This window comes from Antechinus flavipes, chromosome 5, assembly GCF_016432865.1.
Source record: "Antechinus flavipes isolate AdamAnt ecotype Samford, QLD, Australia chromosome 5, AdamAnt_v2, whole genome shotgun sequence".
Taxonomy (NCBI): domain Eukaryota; kingdom Metazoa; phylum Chordata; class Mammalia; order Dasyuromorphia; family Dasyuridae; genus Antechinus; species Antechinus flavipes.
In genome coordinates this window covers 203,320,086-203,341,104 of record NC_067402.1, presented here as the reverse complement: position 1 = coordinate 203,341,104, position 21,019 = coordinate 203,320,086, and the positions used below count along the sequence as shown (strand labels likewise).

Below are 21,019 nucleotides of genomic sequence, written 5' to 3'. Positions count from 1 at the left end.
TGAAAAAGGAAAAAAAATAAGAAAAAACAGAACTTTGCATATCTTTTGATTTTGCAAGACTACTGTGAGATCTATATCCCTAAGAGATCAAAGGAAAGGGCAATAGGCCTATTTGTACAAAAATATTTATAGCGTCTCTTTTTGTGGTGGTAAGAGAAATGATTATTTCTGTCCTATAATAAAACGTAATTATTAAATTAGGATTAAGGTTTCTCCCCTTCCTTTCCTAATTTAGAAATCACCCATGCTAGATTGAGTGGACAAGACATTCTTTGTAAGGTTGAGTTGACTCAGATAAAGAAGTTTAGCTCAACTTAAGATACTGAGGTATTGAAATAGATAGAGAGGATAGAGGATAGAGAAAAGGGTGAATTTAGAATCTCACCAAATTGTTAATTGTTACTTATTTCTGTCAGATGTAACTATTTTATTTACTAAAATAAGTCATATTCTTGTAAGCTATTTTCTGAAATCAAGGCAAAATTTCATTACCATGGATTGAGAGAAAGGCTGGCTTCATTTGACTAAAATATCTACCAAATTAGAAGACTCATGAGAAGTATTCCAGTAACATAAATTCCTATATTCAATTCAATAAATATTTATTGTGTTCCCGGTAGTATACTAAATATTGAGGATATAAAAAGAGTCTCTGCCCAGAAAGGGCTTACTATCTAATGGGAATGACAACATGCAAACAACTATACACAAAGCAGGATACATAGGAAATAATTAAAAGAGAGAAAGTACTGGAATTAAAAGCAGTTAGAAGAGGCTTCCTTTTCTAGTACCTTTGGTACCTAGATATATAGCTACCTATATATCATTCAGTAGGTTTATTTTATGTCCTGTACCTTTGCTGAAGTTATTGTTTGTGTATTAAGACACAAAAAAGAAATTGAAGGAATAAAAATAGGCAATGAGAAAACAAAACTATCACTTTGTAGATTACATAATGCTATCCTTAGAGAACATTAGAAAATCACCTAAAAAAAAAGATAACAAAGTACTTTTATAGAAAAGGTAGAAGGTAGAATTTTAATTGGGACTTAAAAGAAGACAGGAAGGTTATTAGTAAGAACAGAGAAAGGAGAGCATTCTAGGTAAGGGGAACATCCCCAGGAAGATGCCTGGAGCTAAAAGGTAGAGTGATTATTTCTGGTGTCATTGGATTGAAGAGTTCATATTGAGGAGTAAGGTGTAAGAAGACTGCAAAGGTTGAAGGGAGTTCTGTTATGGTGGTTTTTGAATGTCAAATAGAGCATTTTGTATTCACTCCTGGAAGCAACAGCATTGGAGTCTGTTGAGTTAGGGGAATGACATGAATCAGACCTATATTTTAGGAAAATCACTTTAGTGGCTGAGTGGGGAATGGATTAGAGTGGGGAGAGACTTGAATCAGGCTATTGCTGTAATCCAGTGTTGAGATGAAGAGGTCCTGCACTAGAATGGTGGCAATATCAGAGGAAAGAAGGGAGCATATTCAAGAGATGTTGAAGTTGTGACAAGTCTTATCAACATATTAGATTGAGAGAAGAAAGTAATAAGTGGGGAGAATATGAAAAAGTAAGGACTATTTATACATTTTAAAGGAACAAAATCATTGTATTGCAAGCCAGTTCCTTGACTTCAGCATGGAATTTGATATCTATATCAATAATTTGTTCCTTAGAAAAAGAATTGAATTTGTTTTCTTGAGGTTCTGGGATCTAGGGATTTCTTTGTGTTCTATAGAAAGAACATTATTTTTTAATTGAGTCCTACAAACTGACCTATTAAAAATGTCTGTAGAGACTCCTTGTCATGAGACATCCCAAGTCATTGAATACATTCTTGGATCCCATAAACCACATAGAAACCTTTTCTCACCTACATTATTGCAATTATCTCCTAATTGAACTCTTTGTTTCAAATTTCTTCTCTCTCCAATTTATTTTCCATATAGCTTTTGTGGTGATTTTTCCTAAAGTTTAGTCGACCATTTTACTCTCTTCAGTAAACTGATTACCTCTAGGATCAAATGTTTTCTCCTTCCTTAGCGTTCAAAAGTTTTCACCTAATTTCAAACTTCTTTTTAAGCTTTATTTTACATTACTACTTATAATTCCATGTTTTGGTCAACTGGTCTTCTTGACATTCTTCACATAAGAGAGACACTCCATATTTTTTGTCTGTATATTTTTATAAGTTCTCCCTCTAGAATGAAATGAATACTCAACACACTTACTTACCTCTTACAATTCCTCTCTCTCTATATATAAATATTTTTTCCCACATAAAATGTAAGTTTGATGGGGAGGAGGAGGGGAAAACAGTTTTATTTTTTATTTCAGTGTTAGTCTAACACAGTGGTTAATCAGGTCACTCTAGGCTGGAGCCACAGAACTGGTCACAAATCCCTGTCCTGTATCTACTTTCATACTTTTCCCTGGGCTCATATTTCTGTATTTGTCTGTCTGTCTCAATAGAATGACTAGGTTTTCACTGACACCTCAGATTCCTGAAGAACATTTCTATTTTTGGATCTAGTCTAAGAGATTCTTCCCAGAGGAGGAAAGGAAGTAAAAAGATTATTCAGACAAACAAGAATCAATTATAAAACAGACAGTTTTAATCCTGCACAGAAAGAGAACTCTGCAATACAAAATGATAGAACAATTTCAATCAGTGGAGAGACGAGTACACATTTCTCATTGGGACATTTACAAGAAAGTTGCTCATTATCTTTATTGCATTTCATCTCTATTGAATAATGCCTGATGAATATCAAGAGAGCACTTTTCTTCTCAGTAGTTTCTTTCCGTGTATGGCTGACTTTCCCTCTTATCCTTTCTGTTGCTGCCTTTGTCATGGCTGTTATTGCTTCTGAAACCCTCCAGTAATCTAATACTTCACTGTTTGGATGCCTGGGAAATGATAAGACAAAATGCCCTTCAAGATTTCACAAGGCACTATATCAAAAGAAAGAAAATACAAATAAGAGGCTCCACCCTTGCCTTATGACTGTGTTTTTCTGGGCAAGTCCAGGGATATTCAATACCAGTTCTCCAGAGCTTAAAGTTTCTTCCTCACATCTTAACAACCTGCAGGAAGGAGATTCTTGAAGATAGGGATTTTTTCTATAGCCCAGTTTCTTAAATTGTGGTTCGTGATCCTCATATGGGATCTCATAACTGAATGTGGGGATCATGAAATTATTTTTTATCATCAATAAATGTTTGATTTTTATTTCTATTTTATATATCTGTATACCTGAGGTCATACAGAAATTTCTTTGGGCAAAAAGGGATTGCAAATGAAAAAAAGTTTAAAAAGCCCTATCTAATAGTATATTCACAAAGTTTCAGCTGAGCAACCAATTAAATGAGTACTTATAATCAACAGGAAGGGCCAAGAGATTTCTACTCTCTCACTATTGTATCATAGGTATTTATTAATTTATTGATTGAATAATTTTGTGTCTTCTGAAAAATCTTATGTATCCTGTATTCAATTCTTTGCTAAACATGTTAAATAAAAAAGGGTCAAGAAAAATATGGTTGTTTACAAATGTTGCCCTGGCTGCTTGTGATTCAGGAATTCGGAGCAAAGAGGCATAAAAAGAATGGGTGATCAATCTAAGCTTTAGTATGGAGTTCACTTGTAGGAGACCATGAAATGGAACCTTGGGATGGACAGCAGGACATATTCATGACAGGAAGTTGGTTCTTAAGTTGTTTACGTGCTTTACTGAAATGACTTAAGGAGGGAGTAAGTTGAAATCTGCAGAAAATGTTGGGCTATATGGTCAAAATAGAATGTGTAAATGTAAATGTTCTACCAAGAATTGGCTGCTAATCACATATCATTCTTGACCTAGTGAGTTGATTTTTGAATTTTTCACACCTAACTACAATCATGATCCAATAATACATTTTGCTAATGTTAACACAGAGCAATTAATTAATTATCTTTGAGTATGATTTCATTCGATCAGTAAAACATTCCTGATTCTCTTCTTTCCCTGTACTCCGTTCCTTGGAAATGTTATTTACTTTTACAACTCTAATTATTAATTCGTGGAAGCCTATCTTCCAAAAGTATAAATGTAGGTAGTGGAGATTTCCAACTCAGAAAGATGTGATTCTACTCAAATTCCTTGCTGTATATTTTTACCTGAAAATCTTGCTGGCACTTGAAACTCAACAGATCTCAAAATTATCATCCTCCCTAAACTCCTCTGCACCAAATTGCCTCCTCCTGTTTTCTCTTTTTAAAAGTCTTCTAGAAAGATTTTTTAAAATAAAAGAAACCCAGGAATTTTGCTAGGTTTATTCCAATTTGCAAATTTTTTTCTTTTTTTTTTTATTATAGCTTTTTATTTACAAGATATATGCATGGGTAATTTTACAGCATTGCCAAACACAATTGCCAAACCTTTTGTTCCAATTTTTCCCCTCCTTCCCCCCAACCCCTCCCCCAGATGGCAGGTTGACCAATACATGTTAAATATGTGAAAGTATAAATTAAATACGATATATGTATACATGTCCATACAGTTATTTTGCTGTACAAGAAGAATTGAACTTTGAAATGGTGTATAATTACCCTGTGAAGGAAATAAAAAATGAAGGCAGACAAAAATAGAGGGATTGGGAGTTCTATGTAATGGTTCACACTCATTTCCCAGAGTTCTTTCGCTGGGCGTAGCTGGTTCAATTCATTACTGCTCTATTGCAACTGATTTGGTTCATCTCATTATTGAAGAGAGCCGCGTCCATCAGAATTTATCATCATATAGTATTGTTGTTGAAGTATATAATGATCTCCTGGTCCTGCCCATTTCACTCAGCATCAGTTCATGTAAGTCTCTCCAGGCCTCTCTGAAATCATTCTGCTGGTCATTTCTTACCAAACAATAATATTATATAATATTCATATACCACAATTTATTCAGCCATTCTCCAATTGATGGGCATCCACTCAGTTTCCAGTTTCTGGCCACTACAAACAGGGCTGCCACAAACATTCTTGCACATACAAGTCCCTTTCCCTTCTTTAGTATCTCTTTGGGGTATAAGCCCAGTAGAAACACTGCTGGATCAAAGGGTATGCACTGTTTGATAACTTTTTGAGCATAGTTCCAAATTTTTCTCCAGAATGGCGGGATGTATTCACAATTCCACCAACAATGTATTAGTGTCCCAGTTTTCCCACAGCCTCTCCAACATTCCACTTTATCTTTCCCTGTCATTCTAGCCAATCTGACACGTGTATAGTGGTATCTCAGAGTTGTCTTAATTTGCATTTCTCTGATTAATAGTGACTTGGGGTATCTTTTCATATGGCTAGAAATAGTTTCAATTTCTTCATCTGAGAATTGTCTGTTCATATCTTTTGACCATTTATCAATTGGAGATGCAATTTTTTTCTTATAGGTATTTTCAAATAATTGTTTTCTGTGTTCATGTCTTTTTTTATTCTTTTTTATTCTTATATATCAAAACATATGCCTGGGTAATTTTTCAACACTGATCCTTGCAAAACTTTCTGTTCCAAATTTTCCCCTCCTTCCCTTCATTTCCTCCTTTAGATGGCATTTATTCCAATACATGTTAAAAAATATATATATATAATTAAATCCAATATATGTATACATATATTTGCTGCACAAGAAAAAGTGGATCTAGAAAGGAAAAAAAAAACCCTGAGAAGGAAAACAAAAATGTAAGCAAACAATAATAGAAAGAGTGAAAATGCTATGTTGTGGTCCACACTCAGTTCCCACAGTCCTCTCCCTGGGTGTAGAGAGCTCTCTTCATTACTGAACAATTGGAACTGGTCTGAAATCAATTCTTTGTTGAAGAGAGCCATATCCATCAGAATTGATCATTGTATAGTCTTCTTGTTGCCATGTATAATGGTCTCCTGGTTCTGCTTGGTTCACTTAGCATCAATTCAGGTAAGTCTCTCCAGGCCTTTCTGAAATCATCCTGTTGGTCATTTCTTACAGAACAATAATATTCCATATGTGTTCATGTCTTAAACTTCCCTGTCATCCCTGTTAATCTTTGTGGTTGGGTTCTTTTTTATTTGTTTATTCTTCTATAATTATTTGGACTTTATGCTAGTTTGAAAAACTTTTTTTTTTTATTTTCTAAAATTAGGTTTGTACTTTTATAATTTGTTTTATCTCTAAATAAAGAGTAGAAGACTTTTATTGTCATCAAAAGATAATATTTGCTGTGCATATATTTGCTTTCAATTTGTACTTTGCCCTCTTGTTGTAAGAGATCTGGACAATTTTCCTTTATGTTTTTTTGAAATATAACATCTAGACTTTTGTGGCAGTTATCTAACAATCGAGGAAATACTCTATGCAAAAAAAGTAATTTATTGGATAAACACGCAGAATAAATAGGTCAGTAGACTCTCCAGTCAGTCCAAAGACCATCATTACAGTGTAAAGCAAATTTTTATACATAAAAGACAATCAAATAAGACCAATTAATTATGATAAAAAAACAATTAACTAAGATACATACCAGCATGCAAAATTAGGTAATCTAGTCTTTAACTGGAGAAAAGAGTAGAGACTTTCCTGTTACAGGCCAGAACTTTCAATAAAGTACTAAGTAGAATTGAGGAGACAATGATTAAATCTAGTTTAGCATTGACTTAATCCTATTACAAATAATGTGATGGGTCAGAACTTGAAACAAGGTACTAAGTGGAATTGAGGAGACAATGCTTAAATCTAGTTTAGCATTGATTTTATTCTACAACAAATAATGGTTTCCTAGTGATATAATGATTGGTTTGTACTCAATGTGTAGCATATAAACTAGAAGCTTCAGTCAGGGAGATTCAGAGATTTAGAGACAAGTGGACAGAAGGCTAGAGGCTGAAGGCTGGAGCACAAGCTCTTGGACTCAGACAGATTCATCCCATCTCATACCACCTTGATGGCAGGCTCTCTTCCTTCTCTTCTCCACTGAAACCAAGACTCCGGAAGGTCTCCAGAAAACTAGCTGAGCCCCAAGTGAAGGAGACAAGACTTTGAAAGAGATAATAAAGGATTTGGACTTTAATCCTTAGCTACTCATGTGGTGATTACTGAACTGAAACGTAGGCTGCTGCCAAAAACCTCAAGAAAACCTAAACAGAGAACATTACATTTTAGAGAGAATATTACACTTTCCCATTTGGGAAGGGATCAAGTTGGCAATTTGACAAGAGGGATTCAGAATCCTTATTTCATAAGATAAAAAGATGACTAAATTCACCAACAAATATGAAAAAAATAGAGGGCTTATGTTAACTAGTTTTCTATGGATGAATAACTGAAAAACAACATGATGGAGAATATATATGGCAGCATAAGATAGAATCTGATTGGTCTTCTGGATTTCCATACTAACCAACTTCATTCTGTACGTGGTTTTTATTTAAACTCATCATTTTAGTCTTGCTGAAATGATCCTTCCTTGATCTCTTTTCCAGATCATTTATTTTTACTGTAAGATACTTTATATTTTCTCCTATTTTTTCAATCTTTTGAGTTTATTTTAATATTTATCACTGTTATTAATTTTTGTTTGGTCAGTCACAATTTTCATCAAGTTACCCCCACCTTCACCTTGAGTAAAGTTTTTTTGTTCTTCTTGTTCTAAGCCCTTAATTCTTTTTTCACAACTGTATTTCATGCATCTCATTTCTTTTTTCCATTTTTCACTACCATCTCATTCAGTTTTAAAATTCATTTAAAATGTATTTATTAAACCATTTTGTTTCTTTAAGAAGATTTATCTCTTCCAGAAATTCTGTTTGGCTTTTGTCCATGCTACATTTTTCTTTGAGACCTTTGTTTATAGATATTTTTAAATCATTCTTTTTTCCTGGATTTGTCTTTTAAGCTGATTGGGATTGTTTTTATTTGTTTATTCTACCCACCTACTATTTATTTTGGATTTTATTTGAGGGCTGGACTCCGTCCACTTCTGAAGGGAGCATTTAAACTGAGCTTTTGTTCTTTTATGTGATTCTAAAGCTTTCCCAATCTGGTGTAAAACCTGATCAATGCTGAGCTCTTTAAGTTTCTGACTCAGGTTTGAGTCTTTTGCTTTGAACTTGGTTTAAAGTTTGAGTGGATTGCTGCTAGACGGCAGCCTGCTGAGATACACTGCAAGCTTTAGCCTTGGCTGGAGGTATAGAATTGAGTCCCTGTTCTGATCCTAATCAGAATCACACAGTTACTATTTGAATTTTTCCTCATTCAAGACATAGCTATGGGCCATTATCTCAGCTATTCCTTTCCACCAACCTGGAATGAAGATGCCCTTCTTCTGTGTACTCTGGATCTATGATCTGGAATTAAGTATTGGGTGACAAAGCTGCCAAGTAGTATCTATTCTTGCATCCTGCAGTAGTTAATGAATCTCTAGATCTTTTTATGCTCTGGTGTCCAGTCTTGATTTTCTTTCAGTCCCTGAGCTCTAGAATCCTTTATGTGCAGCATGCTGCACATGGGCTGCATGTGACCACATGCTGAGTGTCTTTACATTTTTATCTACCTAAGCTGATTTGGGCTGAAAAAAAAAATAACCCTTTAAAAAAAACCTTACTTATCAAAATAAAATCTAATGCAATTTCTAGATCTTTGTGGAGATAGGGTGGTGTGGAAGCTAGTTCATACTTCTTGCAACTTTGCCATCCTGACCCTGTCTCCTTACTAGTTATTTCTTGAAAGTTATTAAAATATTTTTTAATGCATAATTTGTTCAAGGGACTAAAGGCTAAAACTATTGACATCCCTTCATCATCACCTAGGTACAAAGCAACTCCAAGGATTACACGGATGTTTCAATACCTGAAGATGAAGATGGGTAACTAAGTAAGGGAATTTCACTTAATTGAATTAAATTAAAGTCTCCTCAATACCTATCCTTATTGAATATTCTCCTCCTGTTATGGTTAAGTAAATCTAAATAACTGTTTAAAGACCTATGAAGGTCTAATTTTGTTTCAATACTAAAGCTAAACTACCATGGGACTGGCATGAGTCAGGTGTAGCTCAAAATACCTATTATTTTCTTGCATTGCTTCTCACTAACTACATATTAGTCTAGTTATCCCTGTATGCAATGTTTTTCCCCAGAGCAATGAGTCATAAGAAAATAACAGGATTCTTTTTTTTATAAACCAAAATGGGCTTCCAAGCTGGGAACTAAAAAATCTACATTCTATATAACATGATGGACATGACTCAGTTGAAGGGAAATCATGCTGTAAGAAACTGAGACTACATTGGTCACTGGGAGAAATGAATGTTGTTCACTGGCTGGTATGGCTATTTTTAGAGCTGTGACGTACATCCATTTGCTATAGTAACCTTTTTATTTTTCTAAGCTTTGTGAACCTATGTGCTTAAAGAGAGAGTTAGTAACTGAAGCTGGGTGGTGACATGGTGAAGGGGGACAAAGTATCACATGATGAAGATATTTAAGGTAAGGAATGAATCCTATCCCCCCTGCCTCTACATCAGTGCCCCAAATAATCTTTCTCTGGATCTTCCCCAGGCTTTAAAATTGTTTGTGCTTCTCTTTTCCTCTACACTCAGACCTATTTCCAATCTTACTTCTAATGCACTCACAGCCCATTCTATGTTTCTTCTTCTCAATCCTGCATTTCCTCAAGCAACTCTCAGGTTTGGTATTAAAACACACACACACACACACACACACACACACACACACACACACACACACACACCCAATCCAGGAAACCTTTTCATGTTATCTCAGGGTATGTAGAGAAAAATGAAAGAACTCTATTGCACAGATGTGGCAGACAATTAAACTTTATTTCCTTAGCTAAATAGGTGGAATTAGACAGAGCAAATTCAGTACTAATCAAATTAAATTCAAATTTTATTTTTATAGAATTATGTACAAAAAATATATCTGAAATGCATTGAATTAAATGATTGATAGGCAGGAATAAAGATTTTATCCAAAGTTTGCAATAAAAATGGATTGTATTAGTTGTCCAGGTAAATAGAATGAATTTGGAGATAACTTTTTCATATTAATATTTTGTGTGAAATAAACAGGAACTAAGACATTTGAAAATTGAGACAAATTTTGACATTTATTATTGTACATATAGTTATAAATAATAATAGTACTGCTCATCTAAAATTTTCCAAGAAAGACATATTTCTAATAAATACTTTAAGTTTAGATATGCGTGTATTTTTATGTATTGTTTTGCCTGTAATTTAGATTAAATTACAAGTTCGTTAAAGGAAAAAAATAGTACTTTCTTTCATTCATTTTTCAGTAACATCTACTTTATGATCCTATTTGGGGTTTTCTTGAGTGGTCTTACTGGAGTGGTCTTGTAATTTCCTTCTCCAACTCATTTTACAGATAAACTGAGGCAATTAGCATTTAGTGACTTCTCCAGGGTCACATACCTGTTAAGTATTTGAGATTACCTTTGAACTCAGAAATGAAGATGAGTCTTGTTGACTCCTGACCTGGCACTCTATCTAAAGGGCCACAACGCTGCCCAGAGATAGTACATTCTAGTTCAAATCTTATAGGTTACACAGTAGTATTACTAACTTTACACTACTGAATACAGTTTGTTGATTCATTTATAAAATTAGGGAATTTGACTAAATGATTTCTAAGTTTCTTTCTAGCTATCCAACAACTTTATTCTAATATAATCTGATTTCCTTCAATTCTCATCTCAAATCCTATTTTCTGTAGGATGCATTATCTCATTCTGCTAATTCTTATTGCCTTTCCTCTGAGATTCCCATCTACTATACATATATCTTGAATGTATCTATTTTTTTTATATTTAAAGTTTTTACATTCATACATCAGAATGACAGCTTGTATTTGGAATTATTTTTGTCTCTCTTTGTATCTCCGGTGCTTACCACAGTGCTTGGAATATACTACTTTTTAAAATACATTTTAGTTATTTGATTGACTCTTTCCAAACTGGTCTCCCACCATTCCCCAACATAGACTCTCTGTTCCTCTCAGGGCTATATCTCCTTATATTACCTTCGTTTACCTGCTTACGCATCCCCAAAACACACATATACTATTCCTTTGTTCATCCTGGTGTGCCTTCCACCCTTCTTACTGATGTAAATTCTACCTATTAGTTTTCACTGAACCATGAAGCATTCACTTTGTTAGTCTCATCATCATTTCTCTCTCACCATCCTGACTATATAAGCCAATCATTTTGGTACTTTATTTTATTTTAGCAAATATATTCTTTGCTCTCATTCTTTTAGAATAGAGCTAACTACATCTCACCTACAAAATTCTAGTGGTGCCCCAGAGGTTTGAGTTGTGTCTATTAGAAAATAGACATTGTGCTCCCATTCTGGTTGTGTACTTTTTCCCAATATTAACTACCACTGATAGGACCCCAGATCTGTTTAACTTACTATCAATTGCTTTTACATAGGGATTTACTTTAAATATATAGTAAGACCAAAAGTACCAACATTTCTGCTTCAAGGACACATTCACCCTTATAATCGTAATTTTTGGTGTGGGCAGTTAGGAAAAAGGAGTGAATTTAGTACAGTTGGTATTTATCATAAATTCACATTAAATTCAGTGTTTGCTCCTTTGGCTTGAATTTGGTGTTGATTTTTAAAACTTATCAATGTATTTGAATGGGACTGATTGGATGAAGTATTTCTCAGTATTAAGACTGTCAAATGATTCCTATTCCCAGAGTGGGAAGATGAGATCTTCAAATTTCAGGAAGTCACATGATCCCTATTCCCAGTCTTGAATCCTGGATTGCAGGGAGTCACGTGATCTCTAAAGACCAGACCCTCAAGAAGTGCCATGACCCCACATGATGTGACCCATAGGAAGCAGAAAACATTGGTCAAGGATGGTTCCATCAATAAATACACTCTTCAAAGAGTAGATATACCTGATGGGTGGCAATTACCATTTCCTGACTACCTGCAATTTCTCACCACCCTTTCTAGCAGAGGTACTCTGAAGCACAATAAGCAGTTTATGCTCAAAGGATGGCCATGGATTCCACTTCTGCACTTGGAAAGGATCAAAAAGAGATAAAATAGCTTAGAGTTGGGTAGCATGATTATAGCCTCAGTGAGAACCTGTAGAGGAAGGACAGATGATGAATTTGAACTCAAGGAACAGGAAACATGTAAAAAGTCAAGAATATTCTTCTTGAGAACTAGCTTTGAAAGTCTCTTCTGCTTTTTGTTTTATTTAATAGTTCTTTTTTCATTAATAGTATTTTATTTTTTTCCAATTACATATAAAGATAGTTTTTGACATTTATCTTTGCAAGATTTTGAGCTCCAAATTTTTCTCCTTCCCTTCATTCCCACCCCCCTTTCCAAGACAGCAAGCAATCTGATATACAATCATATAAAACACATTAGTCATCTTGTGAAAGAAGATTCATAAAAAAGGGGGAAAAGCACAAGAAAGAAAAACAACAACAAAAGTGAAAATAGTTTGCATCAATCTGCATTCACACTCTATAGTTCTTTCTCTGGATGTTTTTCTTTTTCTTTTTCCACTGTAGTAGGAGTTAGAGTTGAGGGGAGGAGTTGGTCACAGGGTATATATCAATGGATAGATTCAAACTCAGGTCATATCTAAATTCACGAGAGAGTAAAATAATATACAAGGAGAAGAGAAGAGAGTGTAGCATAGAGCCTCAGAGGATGCTCTGTTATCAGAAATGACCTGTATTAAAGATATAGCAAAGAGCATAAAGAAGAAGCAATCAGATAGGTAAGAGAAAATAGAAAGTATAGTCCTAAAAACTTTTCTTTGTCAAAGATAATTGCTGTGTAAATGATAAAACAAAAGTGATTGATAAGAAGCTGAAAAACCAAAATAGGAGACTATAAGAGAGCGACTGGTTGCCCTTGGTGAATTTAATTCACCTTATTCAAATATAGTTTGATAAACAGTTTGACTTGCAAATCAAGCAGTGGATTTGTTATGCTCATTTTTGTAAACTTATTTCTCATGGATGAAATAGTTGGTTGCTTATGAGATGAAAAAAAGAGAGTTAGAGAATAAAGGAATTATGTATTCCAAGAAAAATACATTATTAAAATATGCATGGGGATTTTCTCTTTTTTCTTTTTATATACAGATGTACTAATAGTGCTCACTTCCAATGAGAAACAAATGACACTCATGTTCCTAATTCATTTTCTCCTACTAATGCTGTTTGATGAATCATGGAAAGATTATAACAAAACTCAAATGATATTTACTGAATTGCACTCTCAAATTTAAAAATTCTTTCAATATTTTTCCAATTTACTTTGATATCTATTATATAGAATCACACCGAGCTTAGTAAAACTCAGTTTTTTACAAATACACACAGATGCACATACACACAACAAACTGGAAGAAATGTACAATTATGTAATTGTAAAGCATAATTTTCTTTCCTGTCTATTTTATGAATCATAATATAGTATGAGTATTAAATAAAAGTGACTTTTCAGGGATTTTTTTTTTGTCAAGGAAAATCTAAAAATATGAGCAAGCTGCCAGCACCGAGAATGTCTTTTGTTGTTGTTATTGTTGTTTTGAATTCAATAGATTGTTAATATTCAATTGAAGAAAACATTTTCTTCAAAATTAAGTGCTTTAATCTGATAATGAAACATATCAAATACAACATTTATGTTTTAATATCATTTGTACTCTTCTTAAAATGTGACTCAGTCTGATATAACGTCATTTTACCAGGAAATGTTTCATTGGTACTAGAATACATTTAATGCATAAGAATCATGATTAATCACAGGGTACATTCAGTAAGAACTCTATTTGTAATAGCTCAGGGAATGAATGAAGTCTGAACAAATGAAAATACACACATATTCCCCCAAAACATTTTTAATAGAGTAATTAATAACCCAGGGCATTTTTGCAATTCCTGGAGTCTAGCTAAATAAACAGCAATTGGTTCCTAAAAACTCACTATATCTACATTGTAGAAGTATTCCACATGGTCACAATGTAATTTCTTTGTTTTTGTACTGAAGTATCCTGATTTAAGAAATAGAATTATGAATGATCAACTTAGTAATTGGAAATATATAGTAATAATAAAACATTGCTAATATATTTGTTTTATGTGCTTATGACATTATTTGTTGTTATTATTTTAAATAATAATTTAACATAACAGTCTTCACAGACTTCCCAAAAAAAGTATTTTTACCTTGTAAATAAAGAAAAGTCCTTTAGTAGTAAAATGGAGACTTAAACTCTAACAACAAATATGTCCAATTTGGGCAGCTTCCAGACTAAGAAGAATCATGAGGAGGCAAACAGATGAGAGAAAAGACTATTTTTTTGTCTCTTTTTGTATTCCTAGCACTTAGCACAAGTGTTGACACATAATTAACACTTCATTAATACTTGTTGATTATGCCTGTGTCAGAGTAGTGAAAAGAGTGAGTCTAAAGGGGATATTGCACTCTCATCTAATTTAATAACAAGTTGAGAGATCAAGAATTTCTATCATTGTCTCTAGAGATGTCCACTAAATCTAGTAGCAGTATTGAAAACATTATTCTGAGAGTCCATAGTATGCACTAGGCTGTTAAAGGAATCTATGACACAAACATTGTGAAAGAATTTTCACCTTTTGGGGAATGGCTAAACAAAGTATGATATATAAGTGAAGTGAACAGAACTAGGAGAACGATTTATGCAATAATAAAAACAATATAAAGAAAAATAACATTGAAAGACTTTAGAACTCTGATCTGAGTAATAATTAGTCACAATTCCAGAGGACCAAATATTTATAACATGATCTGCTTTAATGACAGAAGACTTTAAATATATCTACCATGTTTTTGGACATAATCAATGAGGGTATTTGCTTCCCTTCATTATGCTTATTTGTTTTGAAGGTTTTTTTCCTTTTTCTAAAAATGAGGTGGGAAAAATTGTAGAGAAAGAAAAGAAATAGTAATTGGAAAAATAATCAAATTTTAAAAAATTACTTGTCTTCAGTATGATTGATCATTATATTTAATGTTATTTATTATATTTAATACTATTTAAGTGACAGCTTATTTGAAAAATAATAGATAATATAATATTATAATAAATAATTTATTATAATCATAGGTATTTTATATATTTATATAAAATATATTATGAACATTATTTATTATAATCATAAATAATTTATGATTCCCAAGCAAATCATAAAGGATGGAAAAGAACCCACATGTGCAAAAATGTTTATAGCAGCTCTTTTTGTGGTAGCAAAGAATTAGAAAAATAGTGGATACCTACCAATTGAGGAATTGACTAAACAAATTGTGGTACATGAAGGTAACAGAATATTATTATTCTATAAAAAGTGACGAACAAGTTGATTATAAAAAGCCTGGAAAGATTTACATGAACTGATGCCAAGCAAAACAAGTAGAAACAAAATATATTGTACATCATAACAGCAAGAATGTGCGATGATCAATTATGAAAGTCTTGGTTCTTCTCAGTGGTTCAGTGGTTCAAAGCAATCCCAATAGACTCTGGACAGAAAATGCCATCTGCATCCAAAAAAAAAGAACTAAGGATGCTGAATGTAAATCAATACAGGTTATGTTCATTTCTTTTTTCTGTTTTTTTTTTTTAAATCTCTCCCATGGTTTTTTCCTTTTGCTCTGATTTTTCTCTTCCAACATGATTCATAAAGTAATGTGTATTAAAAATAAATAAACTTGCTACAATAAAAAAGAAAATACTCCCTTTTATTTGTTCTTAATTCTTAACAGCTCTAGTGCATGTTTGTTTTACAGTATTATTATAGCATCTTCTTCATAATTTTTGATTTATAGAACGCAAATCTTTTCTTTTAAGAATTTTGAAAATGGAGAAATATTCGTACAATTGAGAAAATGCAATAAAGCAAAATTATTATTGTATTTCCCTCATAAATTATTGTCACTGAAAACACTGCTGAACTTTAGAGAATAATAAAGACTTCTTTGCAGTATCTCGAAAAATAATATAAAGATTACAGAGTCTTTGTATCCCAATTGCAATCTGATGTGTCTGGACCAACAAATTTTTATTTCTTATTAGAATCATAAAATAGCTCCTACTGGATCATGGCATCAAGAACAGGATCCTAATTGAAATGATTATTAACTTCTTACTTTGCTTCAGGCTACTAGACATGAACTTTGAGAATCTTTAGCTGGTCTAGGAACTTTTCTTTTTTTTACTTTTAATAAGTTTTTATTGATAGTTTCTCTTTCTTACATAATCACACTTATCCTCAGTATTCTTTGCTCACTGTCCTTCCAAAGAGCTATCCCATATAACATAATATTTTTAAGAAGAAAAAAATAATCAGCACTGCTAATTGATACAGTAAAAACAAGTCCTAAAATATGTGCAATGTATGACCACTTAGAAAACTCTTACCTCCATGGAGGGGTGGGTTAAGGGTGTCTACTCATATATCTTTATTACAGTCATACTTAATCTTTATAAGTTTGTTATGTTCACTTTTGATGTTTTGGTGTGTGATTTTTTTTTCATTTTCATTGTTATAGTTGTGTCTATTGTTGACTCTGCTTACTTCACTCATATAGAACTTTCTATGCTTCTCAGGATTCATCACATATATAATTTTTTACAGCATAGTAATATTCCATTACATTTATATACCATATTTTATTTAGCCATTCTACAATCAGTGGTATGTCCTTTGTTTCCAATTCTTTTCAATCATAAAAAATTAAGGTATAAATATTATAGTGTATTTGGGGATTTTCTTATCCACGATTTCCTTGGAGAATAAACAAAGTAATAGAATCACTGAAAGTAATGAACATTTTAATCGCTGTATTTGAATAATTCTAAATTAATATCCAAAATACTTGTATCATTTCACAATTCCCATAATAATGAAGTAATATTCCTAACTTTCCTAATACCTCCAACATTTATTATTGCCATTTTTGGTCAATTTTGTTTTAATTTGTATTTTTATCATCAGTGATTTGGAGCATTCTTTCATGTGGTTGTGAATACTTTGCAATTCTTCTTTTGAAAACTGTTCATATCCTTTGACTACTTATCTACTGGGAAATATTAGGCTGTTATTATTTTTAGTAATTGTTTATATGTTTATATTGTTGAATATGAAATCTTTATTAGCCAAAGATTCCCCCCATCTGACCATATCCATTCTAATCTTTCATTTTGTCTATGCAGAAGATTTTCAGATTCATGTAATCAAAATTATCTATTTTTCATTTGTAATTGCCTTTCTTGATTTTTTAAGAATACAGCTCCTGCCTATAGTTATGAGACGTATATTGCTTCTCTCCTAATTTTTTATTCTTTTTTTCTATATGAATTTCTATTTTATTATGGAAAAGATGAAAAATGCCACCTTCTCCACAATAGCAACCAATAAAAACAGATCTGTTTTAGAATTTTAAAAGACAAAAAGCAAAATAAAAACAAACAAAAAAACCCTTTATGAGTTTTAAATGCTATTTCAAAATATATATTAAAAAAATAAATCCATCATTGAAAACAGAGTACCAGTTCTCTACTCTGCCCTCAAACATAAAAGGGAAAAGTCCTGTATCATGCAAGAATATGTTGGCTAGTTTAACTGGTATCCATCCTAGCATTATCAGCATCCAATTGTGCATCTTCTTCTGTGGAAAGCTGTTGTTTTGAGTTTCTGCCTCTCCCTTTGCCTCCTCTTCTCTTGCCCCCACAGCATCCTCTCTGGGTGTAACATTTATTACCCAAACTTCCAGAGCCATGCTTTCTTCTCTTTTCACTTCTATACTCTGTGCAGGTCTTCATTGTGTATCAACCTGTGATTAAGTTGATTATTTAAAAGGTGACCCTCCAAAGGGACACCATTATACTGTTTCATGGTGTAAGAAATAAGTGCTTTACCAAGAACTCCATTAATGGAGATGAATCCAAGAAATGAACTTTTACATTCTTGAAAGGACTGGTATCTAGATAGTAGGCACATCCTTGAAGTGCAAAAGCACAGACAATTCTTTCTCTAACAAGTCCCTCACTTGTTTCTCCCATTGGCTGGGTTACAAAGGTTACAGCCCATCAGAAGTGCCTAATTCCCCCACTTCAGCATAAGGCCCTCATTACATTCCCATTGCCATTGACCTTATTTGGTCATAGTTCCCTGTGAATGACAATTGGCAATCCCTCTATAAGTTTCGTTTCAGCCTAATTTTTAGATTTTATTTCTTAGGTTTCAGTTTCATTTCTTTGATTTAATTTTCATTTCTCTGATTTTTTTTAATGTACCTCTGTGGAAAATAACCCTCATCCAATTTTCACAATGACCTTCAGAGCATGTGCTTTTCATTCAAAGTGAACATCTGCTGTTCCTAAGCTCTGGCCAGGCAGATCATAATGTATAGATTTCAATTTCAAACTCAGCAAATAGCTCCCAAATACCGGCATCAGAGACCCCAAGATTCAGATTAGAGACTAGTAATTTCGCACTTGCTGCAATGCCAGCCCTGCCTCCAAAGCTAAATTTCCCCTACCCATGGCCTACACTAACTTTGCTGAATCCCTTTTGGGGTTAACCCACCAATTTTTTCTGCCATATGGTGTCTTTCTTCTCCCGATGCCTCAAGGAGTCTTTCTCCTTGTTATAGCTAACTTTTTTTTTTTACTTTTTATTTACAAACATATGCATGGATAATTTTTCAACATTGACCCTTGCAAAGCCTTCTGTTCCAAATTATCCCCTCTTTCCTCCCACCCTCTCTCTAATATGGCAGGTAGTCCAATGTATATTAAATATATTAAAATATATGTTAAATCCAATAGGTATACATGTATATACAGTTATCTTGCTGCACAAGAAAAATAGGATCAAGAAAGGAAAAAAACTGGGGAAGAAAACAAAATACAAACAAACAACAGAAAGAGTAAGAATGCTATGTTGTGTTTCATACTCAGTTTCCACAGTCCTCTCTCTGGGTGTAGATGGCTCTCTTCATCACTGAACAATTGGAATTGGTATAAATAATCTCATTGTTGAAGAGAGTCATGTCCATTAGAATTGATCATCATATAGTCTTGTTGTTGCCATGTACAATAATCTCCTGGTTCTGCTCATTTCACTTAACATCAGTTCATATAAGTCTTTCCAAGCTTCTCTGAAATCATCCTGCTGTTCGTTTTTTACAGAACAATAATATTCCATAACATTCATATAACATAATTTATTAAGCCATTCTCCAATTGATGGACATCCACTTAGTTTCCAGTTTCTTGCCATTACAAAAAGGGCTTCCACAAACATTTTTGCACATGTAGTTCCTTTCCCTTCTTTAAGATCTCTTTAGGACATAAAGCTAGTAGAAACACTGCTGGATCAAAGGGTATGCACAGTTTGATAGCCCTTTGGGCATAGTTTCAAATTGTTCTTCAGAATGGTTGGATCATTTCATAACTCCACCAACAGCATATTAGTTTCCCAGTTTTCCCACACTTCCCAAAACCATATTGGTTTTGATGACAGCTGCTTTATAATATAGTTTTAGATCAGGTACAGCTAGGCTACCTTCATTTGCTTTTTTTTTTTTTTCATTAATTCCCCTGAAATTCTTGACCTTTTATTCTTCCAGATGAATTTTGTTGTTATTATTTCTAGAGGAGCAAAATAGTTTTTTGGGAGTTTGCTTGGTATAGCATTAAATAAGTAGATTAGTTTAAGTAGTATTGTCATCTTTATTATATCCTCTCAACCTATATTAAAGCACTTGATATTTTTCCAATTGTTTAGAGCCAATTTCATTTGTATGGAAAGTGTTTTGTAGTTTTGCTCATATAGTTCCTGACTTATCCTTGGCAGATAAATTCCCAAATATTTTATTGTCAAAGGCCAGAACTGTGTACTTAAAACAAGGATTCTTACAAGGTGCTAACTCAGAGGAATTGATAAAGAAAATGGTTATCTAGTTTAGCATGGTGATTCTAGTTCTCTAGTTCAGTACATATACTTAGTACTTAATATAGTTCTACAAGATTCATACCTATGATAATGTAATTATAAGAGAGCATATAAGCTAGGAGTCTCAGCCAGAGTCAGAGCCAGAGAAGACAAGTGGACTAGAGGAAGGAGCTCAAGCTCTCAGAGCCAAGGAGAGAGATTCATTTTATCTTCATCAGTCTCATGGTGGCTGGCCTGTACTCCTACTGAAACCTGAAAGGTTCCAGAAAGCTGGCCCGGGTCCCAGGCAAGGAAACTAGATTGTGAAGGAGATACTAAAGGATTTGGACTTTAATACCTGGCTATTCTTGTGGTGATTACTGAACTGAAACGAAGGCTGCTCCAAGACCTCCAGAAAAACCAATAAGAACACTACATTTTGGCACCCAAGCTGGTGGACAGTGTGAGATCGGTAGCCAGGGTGGAGGTGAGGGGATGAGAGGGGCCTCCCCCACAGCATGCTGGGACCAGGTCTTCTTGGAGCTGGATTGCTTGGGAATGCAGCCCAAAGCAGATGGTAAACTCCATCTAAGGCTAAATACCAGCATGAGACTGATAGTCAACAAATACTGTTAAGGGAAAGTTGAAAAGAACTTTGAAGAGAGAATTCAAGAGGGCGTGATCATCTCCTTTTTGGGATTCTCACCTGATCCTGAGCAGGGAGGGTGTGACCACCTATGTTGTAAACCAAAAGAAAGCAGGAGATCTTTATCAATTCCACTGAGTTAGCACCTTGTAAGAACCCTTGTTTTAAGTACAGAGTTCTAGCCCATAACATTTTATACTATCAACAATTATTTTAAATGGAATTTCTCTTTGTATCTCTTGCTTTGTTAGTGATGTATAAAAATGTTGATGATTTATGTGGATTTATTTTGTATCCTGCAACTTTGCTAAAGTTGTGGATTATTGCTCTCTAGGGTTCTCTAAGTATACCATCATATCA

At 33.5% G+C, this 21,019-nt stretch overlaps 1 pseudogene; it reads right to left on the bottom strand.

The window, feature by feature from the left end:
• Nucleotides 1-17,693: 17,693 nt before the first annotated feature.
• On the bottom strand, nt 17,694-20,601 carry LOC127538671 (THO complex subunit 4-like; annotated as a pseudogene).
• Nucleotides 20,602-21,019: the final 418 nt, after the last annotated feature.